Below are 13908 nucleotides of genomic sequence, written 5' to 3'. Positions count from 1 at the left end.
ACCTTCACGGAATAGAGATATTAAATATTTTAAGTGTTTGGGTTCAAGGCACATTGCTTCTCAATGTCCAAATAGGAGGGTGATGGTTATGCGTGACAATGGGGAGGTGATGACTGAGAGTGAGGATGATAATGATGAGGTGCCCGAGTTGGTTGATGCTAGTGATAATGATGGAGTGGTATACCCCGTGACCGTTGAGTCTCTTGTTGCCAGACAAGCTCTCAATGCACACATTAAGGTGGATGATATAGAGCAACAGAGAGAGAACATGTTCCATACGAGATGCCATGTCAACAATAAGGTATGTAGTTTGATCATTGATGGGGGAGTTGTACTAATGTGGCTAGCACTACTTTGATTGAGAAATTGAATTTACCAACCTTAAAACACTCTAGACCATACAAATTGCAGTGGTTGAATGATTGTGGAGAGGTTAGGGTGGACAAACAAGTGTTAGTTACTTTTTATATTGGAAAGTATCAGGATGAGGTGTTTTGTGATGTTGTGCCTATGCATGCTGAACATATTTTGTTGGGGAGGCCGTGGCAGTATGATAGGAGGGTGACACATGATGGGTTCCAGAACATGTATAGCTTTGAGAAGGAGGGCAAAACAATCAAGCTTGCTCCTTTAACTCCAAGTTAGGTCTATAAGGACCAACTGAAATTGAAAAGTGAGGTTACTCAAAAAAGAAAGAGTGAAAATGAGAGTGATCAAAAGAGAAAGAGTGAAAATGAGAGTGATCAAAAAAGAAAGAGTGAAAAAGTGATTGAGCAAAAAAGAAAGAGTGGGGGTGCAATGAGCATAAAAGAAAGAGTGAAAAAGAAAGTAGAGAGGTGGCTGAGAGTAAAGAAAAAAGAGTGGAGCCACAAGAGAAAAAAGAAAGAGAGTCTGCAGAGAAAAAAGGAAAGGCAAAAGTGAGTTTCTATGCAAGAGAGAGTGAGGTTAAGAGGGCTTTCTTCGCAGATCGCCCTATGATTTTTCTTGTCTATAAAGAGTCCTATCTTACTCTTGATAAAACTAATCAGTCTCTTCCTAGTTTGGCTGTTTCTTTGTTGCAGGAGTTTGAGGATGTATTTCCAGAGGAGATGCCAAATGAGTTACCACCCATTAGAGGCATTGAGCACCAGATTGATTTTGTGCCCGGGGTTGCCATTCCATACCGACCAGCCTATAGGAGTAATCCAGAGGAGACAAAGGAGCTTAAAAGGCAAGTTGAGGATTTGATGGGCAAGGGGTACGTGAGGGAGAGCATGAGCCCTTGTGCAGTACCAGTGCCACTAGTGCCAAAGAAGGATGGGACATGGAGGATGTGCGTTGATTGCAGGGCGGTCAACAATATCACGGTAAAGTATCGCCATCCCATTCCTAGATTGGATAATATGCTTGATGAATTGCATGACTCATGTATTTTCAGTAAAATTGATCTTAAAAGTGGGTACCATCAAATTAGAATGAAAGAGGGTGATGAATGGAAAACTGCTTTTAAGACTAAGTATGGGCTTTATGAATGGTTGGTTATGCCATTTGGACTTACAAATGCGCCTAGTACTTTCATGAGATTAATGAACCATGTCCTACATGCATTCATAGGCAAGTTTGTGGTTGTGTACTTTGATGATATCTTAGTGTACAGCAAGGACTTAAATGAACATATTGAGCATTTGAGATATGTGTTTGATGTGTTGAGATGTGAAAAGTTGTATGCTAATTTCAAGAAATGTGCCTTTTGTATGGAAAAAGTTGTTTTTCTTGGTTATGTTTTTAGTACAAAAGGTATTGAGGTGGATGAAGAGAAAGTCAAGGCCATCAAGGAGTGGCCAACGCCAAAAAGCATCACTGAGGTAAGAAGCTTTCATGGCTTAGCTAGCTTTTATCGGCGTTTTGTTAAAGACTTTAGCACTATTGCTGCACCACTCACTGAGGTAATTAAAAAGAATGTTGGGTTTCAGTGGGGGGCTAATCAAGAGAATGCTATTGCCACTATTAAAGAAAGGTTGTGCTCTTCACCTGTGTTAGCATTACTTGATTTTAACAAAACTTTTGAGATTGAATGTGATGCCTCAGGAATAGGGATTGGAACCGTTTTGATGCAGGATAGGCGACCCATAGCCTTCTTCAGTGAAAAGCTAAGTGGGGCATCCCTGAAGTACCCTACTTCTGACAAAGAGCTTTATGCTCTTGTTCGTGCATTAGAGACTTGGCAGCACTACCTATGGCCAAGGGAATTTGTAATCCACACCGATCAGGAATCATTGAAGCATCTCAAGGGTCAAGGTAAGTTGAATAAAAGGCATGCTAGATGGATGGAATACATTGAGACCTTTCCCTATGTCATCGGTTGCAAGCAAGGTAAGGAGAACATTGTTGCAGATGCTCTATCCCAGAGGTATGTACTTCTTACTTCTATGAGTGTTAAAATGCTTGGGTTTGAATATGTGAAAGAAATGTATGCCGATGACGCTGACTTTTCTGATGTGTATATGGCATGTGATAAAGCGGCATTTGGTAAGTTTTACAAGCATGATGGTTATTTATTTAAGGAAAGCAAACTTTGTGTGCCAAGTTGTTCTATGCATGAGTTATTGGTGCGTGAGGCACATGGTGGGGGATTAATGGGACACTTTGGTGTCAAGAAAACTTTGGACATTTTGCATGAACATTTCTTTTAGCCTAAGATGAAGAGAGATGTTAATCGTATTTGTGGAAGGTGCATTACATGTAGAAAGGCCAAATCTAAGGTTTTGCCACATGGGTTGTATACACCCTTACCCGTTCCTAGTGAGCCATGAGTAGACATATCTATGGATTTTGTTTTGGGGCTGCCTAGGACAAAGAGGGTTAGAGATTCTATTTTTGTGGTTGTGGATAGATTTAGTAAGAAGGCACATTTCATTCCATGCCATAAAACAAATGATGCCACAAACATAGCTGACTTATTTTTTAGAGAGATAGTGTGACTCCATGGTGTACCTAGAAGTATTGTTTCTGATAGGGATGTTAAATTCCTTAGCTACTTTTGGAAGGTGTTGTGGGGGAAATTGGGTACTAAGCTCTTATTTTCCACTACTTGTCATCCACGGACTGATGGTCAGACTGAAGTAGTTAATAGGACTTTAACTCAGCTTTTACGCACTATTGTTCATAAGAATTTAAAAACTTGGGAGGATTGTCTGCCATTTATAGAGTTTGCATATAATCGGACCATGCATAATACTACTTCATATTCTCCTTTTGAAATTGTTTATGGATTTAATCCGCTTACTCCTTTGGATTTGATGCCTTTACCTATTGATGGCAGGAGTAGCTTGGATGGACAAAAGAAAGTGGAGTTGGTGAAGTCACTTCATGAGAGGGTACGACTTCAAATTGCCCAAAAGAATAAAATGGTTGCTTCCCAAGTCAATAAAGGGCGAAGGCGTGTCATCTTTGAACCGGGAGATTGGGTTTGGGTTCACATATGCAAAGAAAGATTCCCAGCCCAAAGAAGGATGAAGTTGCATCCTCGAGGAGATGGACCTTTCCAAGTTCTTGAGAAAATTAATGACAACGCATATAAAGTGGATCTTCCAGGTGAGTATAATGTTTGTGCTACTTTCAATGTTTCTGATCTTTCTCCTTTTGATGTAGGTGAAGCTTCGAGGTCGAATCCTTTTGAGGAGAGGGGGAATGATGGGAACCAAGTTGGGCCTTCTCTTAAAGATCATTTGCAAATTCCAGATGGGCCAATTACAAGATCAAGGGCCAAGAAGATCAAGGAAGCAATGCACAGATTGGTGCAATCCACTTGAGATGAAGCTAGCAAGAGCCCAACACTCAAGATGGGCTTGAAAGAAGGAGAACTAGTTTTGATCCACTTGATTCAAGCTGTGGAAGACATGACTTAGAGATAGGGCCTATTGTTATTGGAGACTTCAAATTTGGTTAAATGATTTATTTTATTAGTTTAGAATAAGAGGGCTTGAAGATGCCTGGTCCACACGTCTTATTTTCAATGAACTAGGGTTTTCAAGAAGGCCTTGTATTTTGGCCAAGGGCTTATTTGGAAAGTTACTTTTTGGGAATTAGGGTTTTAAGAGGTACTGTAGCATTACTGTAGCCGTACTGTAGCGAGACACTGTTCATCAGGGGCATTTTGGGTAAAAAGAGATTTTATTTTGGCTAGGGTTTTAATTAGGTTTAGTTTAAATACTCCTTGTAGCCTTATTTGAAGGTTAGACAATATTGAATGTTATTTGTGAGTTGAGTTTTCTCCTCTTGTTCTTGATTGAACTCTTGAACTTATCAAAAGTAAATCATAACCTTTGTGGCGTTCCTCCTATGTAATCTAGGTTCTTGAGACGGGTTCTTCAATGGGTCTAGATTTTGATATAATCTAGGTTCTTGAAATGAGTTCTCATCGGGTCTAGATTTTTCCATCCATTAACTTGAATTTGGCTTTCTTGAGGAGTTTTCAAATTGATTGTGGGTTCAAGGGATTTCATTCTCGTGAGTTCATATCACTACACATGCTTATTTATTCATTATAATTGAGAGAAGGATATCACATGGTCAAAAGAAAAAAATACAGTGCAATTGGGCTACTATGCACTAAAAGGGCCTCAGTTACTTATGACACAAACACACTTACTCTTAGAAAAAAAAAAGACTTCAGCTCACACACGACCCTTCCCCCTGAGCTAACCCACGTTTGTTTTCTCTCAACAACCTTCTAGAGACATGAGGAACCGCATGGAACAGGAGGGAGTAACAAACTAGCAGCAATAGGAGATAGGCAAATCGAGATGGGGAGGTTAAAGGCAGGCCAGGGTGTGCAGTGAAAAAAAAAACACATTACAGGGAGAGTATTTGGAGTAGCAGAGAGCTTTTGGAAAGAAACCCTTTCCTTCTTTTCCCTTTAGGGTTTATTCTTGCATTTTATTTTTCGAATGTTATCTTGGCTAATTGTTAGTTCAATTTCTTATACTGAGTAATTTCAAAACCTAAGTGAGGGAATCCTTCGATCAGTGGGGTTTCATTAGGGGTTTTTTTATATCCTTTTCAATTAAATCATTGTCTCTGTAAGTTTTATATCAACTGTGATTCGATGCCACGATTAGGGTTTTCTACCCCTTCTTGGTCCATCGTTGATTAAAGCCATGATGGATGCTTGAGACAGAACCCTAATCCTAAGTAGCACACTAAACGTTTGGTTTGATATGAAGTTTATTGAGGTTATTCAGAAATTATCTTGTGAATGCATGCATCATATATACACCATCCAAATGCTCTATTCTCGACTGAAAAAGTATTTGAAGGAACTTGTGAAATCTTTAAATTCCCTTGAACTCCATCTATGAATAGGAGCCCCGAAGCTTAGGTGTTCGACCAAAAGTCCCTTAGAAGTTAATATTTAATTTCTACATCTAATTTCTTTAAAAATCGATTCTCAATTTCCTTCAGTTATTTAGCTTACATCTCTATGTGCATCAAATACAATATTTTTACAGCTTCATTCCTCTTTGAAGAAAAAAAAAAAGAAAATCAAAATTCATTGGATCACTTAACTTGGGACCCTTGTGCAATCTGGTTCAAAACCATTGTCAATGACCTGTCACTTGGCTGTTTTCTGTCACTTTGGATGTTTCTTTAGTAAATATTTCATGCTTTCATTCAAGCTTCATAACATTACAATTTTGGGTCATAAAATGTCTTAATCCCTATGAAATCGACCTTGGGACTCTCACTATACAATAACTGGACACCTTCTGCATTTGGGGGGGGGGGGCACTTAATAGGAGAGACAAGTTTTTGGCGCTGCTGCCAGGGATTAAAGGCAATTTATAGAACTGTCACAAACATTGCTAAGATAATGGGTGATTGAGTGTGAACCTCTTCATACTTTGGTGACATCTAACCCTAATTATCTCTTCCTTCTTTTGTTAATTTTAAATAATATTGTCTGTAAATTTTATTGTCATTTGCTCAAATAATATTGTCATTTGAGTCATCTTCTAAAAATTCTAGTACCATGGCTGAGGAAGAACAAGATGAGAGGAGAGTGGGTAATCATAACACAACTCTCTAGGATTATTTGCAACCTGTTAGGACTAGCTCACCCCCGTGCATTATACAACCTCTAAATGCAAACAACTTCAATTTTAAACCTGGCATAATTCCTTTAATACCTCATTTCCATGGAATGGAGTCTGAGAACCCATATTTGGATATTAAGGAATTTGAGGAGGTTTGCTCCACACTCATGGATAGAACTTGTACAAAGGAGGTAATTAGACTCAAATTGTTCCCATTTTCTCTCAAAGACAAGGCTAAAATCTGGTTGAATTCATTAAGGCCTAGGTCAATAAGGACATGGCAGGAAATGCAAACTAAGTTCCTTAAAAAATTCTTCCCTAGACATAGAACTAATGCATTAAAAAGGCATATTATGAATTTTGCTCAAAAAGACACTGAGACTTTTTATCAGTCTTGGGAGAGATTCATGGATTGACTTAATGCATGCCCTCACCATGGGTATGAAAACTGGATAATAATCCATTTTTTCTATGAGGGTTCGCAACCCAAGATGAGGCAGTTTGTGGAAACAATGTGTAATGGAGAGTTTTTTAATAAAGAACCTGAGGAAGCATTTGAGTACTTTGACTACATATCAGAAAATGCTCAATCATGGGATACTTCAGATATGTATGACAAGAATGAGCCCATTAATACCATCACTGGAGGAGGTAAGTATAATTTGAAAGAAGTAGATTGTAACACCCGGGCCCAGCCAAGCCCGCTTTACAAAATTTTTGGGTTTATAGGGAATAAAAGCCCACTTCAGATTAACATTTTTTTTTTTTTTATGGACCTCGAGCCTGGATTTTTTTTTTTATTGGTAGATTATGATTTTTTTTAATAGGTTTGATAATTAGGTTTTGAATCTTTTAATAGATCAACTAGATATTCACTCGAAAAATTTATGGAAAAGTATAATTCTTTTTAGGTTGAGTTGAGGTCCAAAACTTAGAGAAAAAAGGCCATGCATTAACCCCATTCAAGATCCAAGTCGTGGGCCAATTATTTTCAGGTTAAAGAGCCCTGGCCAGTGAAAATAATTTCAGACTCCACGTTCTACACGTCTGCATCCATTTAGTCACTGCAGGCACGCCACTCTCTCATCTCTAGGGTTTTCTTCTGGTCATCCTTTTCTCTATATATACACATACGGTTAGCCCTAAGTCTCATGCACATAATTTTCACCTTCAACCTTTAGACTAGAGTTGCCACCGCTTGTCCTCCTCATGAAAGAAGGCCAAATCGAGACCCCCACAATACTTGTCCGTGGTGTTGCTGTGTTAGAAATCCAATCGCGTGCGTCCCACCCACCATTAGCACCACCACGAGCAGCACCCATGCATGGCCAACAGCCAAACGACACCTCCACATAGTTGCCGCCCGGTTCATCCACCCCACGTAAACCTCTGCCCAAACCTCACCGCCATAAGCCAGCCGTGAACCCATGTCAGAAATCATCACCCTCAAACACACCAAAGGACCTCTGTTTTTGCATCTCAAAACAAGGCACTTCATCTTGTTCGGTGCCACCAGCCACGACAAAGGGAAGCCCAGCAACGCCAACACCCCAACCACTCTGTGATCTGCCGCTGCCCAACCACCTTGTCGTCGCCGCATCGCTGCCCTCTCGATGAGTATCCCATGTGGTTTCTCCCCATCTTTCTTTCTCTCTCGTGCATCTCTCACTCTTGGTTCTCTCTTTCTCGCTCATCACTCTCTCTCTTCCAAAGCACCGCCGTAGTAACCACCGCTGCCCACCGCACCTAACTCCGTCGCAACTCCACTCTTCACGGTGAACCTCCATAGAGTATGTAGCCTCTATTTTCAATCAAAGAATTTGTTTCTTTTAACGTGAGTGTAATTGCATGCTTCTAAGCCATAATTTACACTAATATCGTTAATTACTTTTTTACCCTTCAAACTGCAAGTTGTGTTAATGTGTTTTAAAATTATTAATAGGTGTTAATGAACTTTATTTTAATTATGATTATAGAAATAATTTGAGTATTTTAACATGTTATTAAGTAAAGATTTCTTTTAAGAGTAGACGATAATGGTGTAATGTTAGTCTATTAAAAAATAGTTAGGGTTTATTTTAAAATATTTTGGGATAATTATATTATCTAATATTAAACATTATAGTTTGTTTTCAATAGCAAATAAGTTAGGTTTCAATGTTTTTGTCCGGGTTGTTAAATGGAAAATGATGAATTTAGAAAGTGGTGGTATTTTACAGTTAAGAGAAATTTTAAGTTTTGAGGTATTAAAATAGGCAGTTCAGGTTTAGATATTGAAATACGTGGATTGGAAATTTATGGAAATTACGTGATTATTTCGGTGACGGTTAATATTCGTTTAGCACTGTTGTGGGAAGATTCTGAAAAAGCTAAGAAGTCCAGGTAAGCTGGGTTCCTATGCTAGACTTTGCATAAAAATAAAATAGGCTAAGGTTGATTTTTGAAAAGTATGCATCTTTTGTTATGAAAAGAAATTTGAACTACCTCAGTTATTTGTTCTGCATAACTCATGAGATTCTGTTTAAGAAATAAAGTATTTCCTGGCATGACTGGTGTAGACATGAGCTATTTTGGCATTTTGCTTCTGAACTGTGCAAAAGAGAGCGAATATGAAATTTTGTGCATAAATTATGTTTTGGTGATCTGATTTTGTTCTGTTCTGAAGATGTTTTGTACTCTGATATGATATGATGTGATTTCTAAAAACCTCTGGCATAACATTTTGTTTCTATTTTTGTTCCGTTCTGACCTTACCACAGGTGTAAAACTATGGCCTCTGTTCAGGTTGGTATCAACTTTTCTGTTTCTGGTGCACCCACTTTGGAAACAAAGTGGTTTTCTGCATGGTCTTTCCTATGTGTACACTCAGGGCTCCGAGAATGAATAAGGGGAAGATTCACATTCTATTTCTGTTCGGTTAGCTACTGGGATTTGCACAACCCTACCACGGGGGTTAAACATGGTTTCTGTTTTAATATGATAAGATAAGATGAATATGTTCAGTTATGCTCTGCCAAAGGAAATTTTGCATAAGAATATTTTTTGAAAGTTTCACTCATATATTTTTGGTAAGATGTAATGATTTTGCATTCTGAAAACAAGTATTCTAATTCTGCCATCTAAAATAAAATATTTTGTTCAGCATTCTGAATTTTGGTAAATGCTCATGTTTACACACAGTATATGTTCTCTGCTTACTGAGTTATTGATAACTCACCCCTTATTTTCAAATATTTTTCAGATAATTTTGATGGTTTAGCTGGAGAATAAGAGTATGAAGTTTTAGTAAGGTGTGATGATCGTATTGGAATAAGTGTCTGAGGGTAGAAGTGCTTATTTAAGAGTCATAGTTAGTAAATTTATTTATTTTTTATTATTTTGATTTGATGAGTTAAGGATATTTTTCGAGTCTTTGGAGAGTTTTCAATTTATGTTATTGAGAATTTGTATATTGTCTCTATGAAGGAACATAGATATTTGGGTTGAGTAAATGAATTAATATTTTATGGAGTTTTCTAGATTTTATAGTTGTGTTATTAAAGTTGATATTAAGTATTAAGAGCTAAGTTTCAGGACTTTCGGGATCAGGGCTTTACAGTTGGTATCAGAAACAGGTTTGAGATTCTGCATACTACAATAAGGTGATTGATGAAAGCTAAGGTGTTAGAATTTTGTAGGCATTGGGTCATGACTTTGAGGAAATCATTTTCAGAGTAGTGGTGTGGGCATTTGTGGACTGTTAGAGGTGATTTTATCGATACTTAGGGTTTAGAATCTTCAGTCGTTACGAAAGATGTGCTATGGAATTTGAGAGGTAGGATTTTATAGATCTTTTGAGATGTTCATGTTGATTAAGGTTCGTTACGTTTTTGTAGACCGCATATAAGGCGTTCGCTAGAATTGAAAGTTTAGAGTTTGGATATATATTATTACTACTGTTGCGTGTACACATTTTATATGTATTTATGTTTGTTACTATTTCCACCATTTGCTTATTTTTGCACGAACTCTTTATTCTTGTAACGATTTTTAATAATCCAAGTTGTTAGCATGCCACCTCGTTGTCGGGAAAGAAGTGTTTCGGGTATGAATGCGACAAATGATGAATGGGGATGCACCATAGACCAGTTTAATCGAATGCATCCTCCCACCTTCAATGGTCGGGGCAACACAACCTTAGCAAAAGACTGGATCCAAGATATTGAGGAGATACTCCGCATTATAAACTACACGAACGAACAAAAGGTTTTATACTCTGCTTTCAAACTAACGGGAGAAGCAAAAAGATAGTGGATTTCTGAAAGAACTATCAGAGAAGCTAAAGGGACGGAAAGAGTCTATTGGCTGCACTTCAAGCAGATTTTTCTGAAACGCTTTTTCCCAATCCTCAATTAGAGATGACAAGGCTATGGAGTTTGCTAATTTGGTGCAGGGAGCTTTGACAGTACACCAGTACGTAGCTAGATTTATCGAGCTATCACGTTTTGCTGCATATATGATCCCTGATGAGGAGAAGAAGGCTCATAAGTTTGAACAGGGGCTGAACGAAAAGATTTACGAACGAATTGTGGGCTTTCAAATCTGAAACTTTTCAAAGTTGGTGAATAAGGCCACAGTATTTGAACGGAGTCTTCAAAGAAGCGCTATACTGTTGGAACAGAGGAAGAGGATTGCGCCACAGGGGTCTCAATCTGCAATGGATCAAGGGCCGTGGAAAAAGAGAAATGATGGGAGCAACTCGAGGCAAAAGCAAATGTAGGGAAATCAATCGAATAGCCTCTGTAAGTTTTGTAATCGTGCACATACAGGAGAGTGCAGAAGGGAAGCGAGGGCATGTTTTCGATGCGGTAAGACCGTACATCTTATCAGGGAATGCTCTTTGTTGTTGACGGACAACAAGAAGCCTAACCCACATCCAGGTTCCCAACAAATGAATCAAGGGAACAATCAACGTAGAATGGGACTGACCCGAGTGTTTGCATTGACATCTAAAGATGCTGAGGACGACAACAATGACATAACAGGTACCCCACTCTTTTTCTCCTTGAAAGCTTTTTATTTTTAGTTGAGTCGAGACTAATCATGCTTGCATGAAACTTTTCTAATGGTATATAGCTTGGAATATTGAAGTTTGGTTGAAAGTAGATTTTATAAGGATTCGAAATTTGTGAATTGAGGTTATTCAGGACTTAAGTTTGGAACTTTTGATTATACTATTATTCGGAGTTTTTAGTTATTATTTTGGGAGTTCTCTGTTAGTTATTTGTGATGTTTAGTTAAAAAAAAAACTGTACAGACTGGTTAAAGGTGGAGGTTAGTTCTTTTTCTGATGTATGTGATTATGATACAATGTTCTTAGGACTATAAGTTGTTAGAGTGAGCAGTAGAAGCGTGGCTTTGGTGAGTGATAATTTGAGAGTCTATTTAACTATTTGTTTAAGGTACAAGGATTATGTGGAGAGTACATAATTGTTTTAGTTTTTTAATTGTATTGTTGAGGTTTATAGTTTGGATATGATCTTTCAAAATGCAATACAATGTGCACAAGTAAGTGTGAAGGATTAAAATATTTGGACATTGCTTTAGGTGTAACAAATTTCGAGGATGAATTTTTTTTTTTTTTAAGGGGGGAAGAATGTAACACCGAGCCCAGCCCAGCCAAGCTCGCTTTACAAAAATTTTGAGTTTATAGGGAAGAAAAGCCCACTCCAGATTAACGAGTATTTTTTTTTATGGACCTCGAGCTCGGATTTTTTTTTATTGGCAAATTATGATTATTTTTTCAATAGGTTTGATAATTAGGTTTTGAATCTTTTAATAGATCAAGAAGATAATCACTCGAAAAATTTATGGGATAAGTGTAATTTTTTTTAGGTTGAGTTGAGGTCCAAAACTTAGAGAAAAAAGGCCATGCATTAACCCCATTCAAGATCCAAGTCATGGGCCAATTATTTTCAGGTTAAAGAGCCCTAGCCCGTGAAATAATTTCAGACTCCACATTCTGCATGTTCGCATCTGTTTAGTCACTGCATGCACGCCACTCTCTCATCTCTAGGGTTTTCTTCTAGTCATCCTTTTCTCTGTATATACACATACGGTTAGCCCTCAGTCTCATGCACATAGTTTTCACCTTCAACCTTTACACTAGAGTTGCCACCGCTTGTCCTCCTCATGAAAGAAGGCCAAATCAAGACCCCCACTCCGCTGCCGCTAGCAAGGCCTGTCCGCAACGACTAGTGGAATGTCATGGTGTTGTTGTGTTAGAAATCCAACCCCGTGTGTCCCAACCACAAGTTAGCTAAGTTTAGTTTTAATTATAGTGATAAGATTGTAATGATCGAGGAGAGTCCTGAGTTTATCTCAAGTAATGTGTTGTTTGACAAACTCTGTAATTGATCTGTTATTATTAATGAGAAGTTTCATTTAAAAAAAATAATAAGTTAGGTTTTAATGTTTTAGTCAGAGTTGTTAAGTGGAAAATGATGAATTTAGAAAGTCATGGTATTTTAGAGTCAAGAGAAATTTTAGGTTTTGAGGTATTAAAATAGGTATTTCAGGTTTAGATATTGAAATACGTGGATTGGAAATTTATGAAAATTGCCTGATTATTTTATAGGTGATGGTTAATATTCGTTCAGTACTATTGTGGGAAAATTCTGAAAAAGTTAAGAAGTCTAGGTAAGCGGGGTTCCTATGCTAGACTTTGCATAAAAAAAAATAGATTGAGGTTGATTTTTAAAAAGTATGCATGCTTTGTTATGAAAAGAAATTTGAACTACCTCAGTTATTTGTTCTGCATAACTCATGAGATTATGTTTAAGAAATAAAGTATTTCCTAGAATGACTGGTGTAGATATGAGCTATTTTGACATTTTGTTTCTGAACTGTGCAAAAGAGAGCGAATGTGAAATTTTGTGCATAAATTATGTTTTGGTGATCTGATTCTGTTCTGTTCTGAAGATGTTTTGTACTCTGATATGATATGATGTGATTTTTGAAAACCTTTGGCGTAACATTATGTTTCTATGTTTGTTCCGTTCTGACCTTACCACGAATGTAAAACTGTGGCCTTTGTTAGGGTTGGTACCTACTTTTCTGTTTCTGGTGCACCCACTTTGGAAACAAAGTGGTTTTCTACGTGATCTTTCCTATGTGTACAACCCTACCACATTCTGTTTCCACTTGGTTAGCTACCGGGGTTTGCACAACCCTACCACAGGAGTTAAAACATTGTCTCTATTTTAATATGATAAGATAAGATGAATATGTTCAGTTATACTCTGCCAAAGGAAATTTTGCATAAGAATGTTTTTTGAAAGTTTCGCTCTTATATTTTTGGTAATATGTTATGATTTTGCATTCTAAAAACAAGTATTCTGATTCTGCCTTCTGAAATAAAATATTTTGTTTAGCATTCTGAATTCTGATTAATGCTCATGTTTACACACTAGTATATGTTTCCTGCTTACTGAGTTGTTGACACCCCTTATCTCCAAATATTTTTAAATAATTTTGATGGTTCTGCTGGAGAACAAGAGTAGGAAGTTTTAACAAGGTGTGATGATTGTAGTGGAATAAGTATCTAAGGGTACAAGTGCTTATTTGAGAGTTGTAGTTAGTAAATTAATTTATTTTCTATTATTTTGATTTGATGAGTTAATGATATTTTTCGAATCTTTGGAGAGTTTTTAATTTATGTTATTTAAAATTTTTTTGTTGTCCCTAGGAAGGAACATAGATACTTGGGTTGAATAAATAAATTAATATTTTATAGAGTTTTCTAGATTTTATAGTTGTGTTATTAAAGTTTATATTAAGTATTAAGAGCTAACTC

At 37.3% G+C, this 13908-nt stretch overlaps 1 non-coding gene across 1 annotated transcript; it reads right to left on the bottom strand.

Moving 5' to 3' along the window:
* Positions 1 to 6408: 6408 nt before the first annotated feature.
* Positions 6409 to 6516, bottom strand: LOC121268722. Its single transcript, XR_005941233.1, has one exon. It is a non-coding gene; the product is annotated as a small nucleolar RNA R71 (small nucleolar RNA).
* Positions 6517 to 13908: the final 7392 nt, after the last annotated feature.

The sequence above is a fragment of the Juglans microcarpa x Juglans regia genome, chromosome 5S (assembly GCF_004785595.1).
Source record: "Juglans microcarpa x Juglans regia isolate MS1-56 chromosome 5S, Jm3101_v1.0, whole genome shotgun sequence".
NCBI classification, from domain to species: domain Eukaryota; kingdom Viridiplantae; phylum Streptophyta; class Magnoliopsida; order Fagales; family Juglandaceae; genus Juglans; species Juglans microcarpa x Juglans regia.
This window is presented reverse-complemented; position numbering and strand designations above follow the sequence as displayed.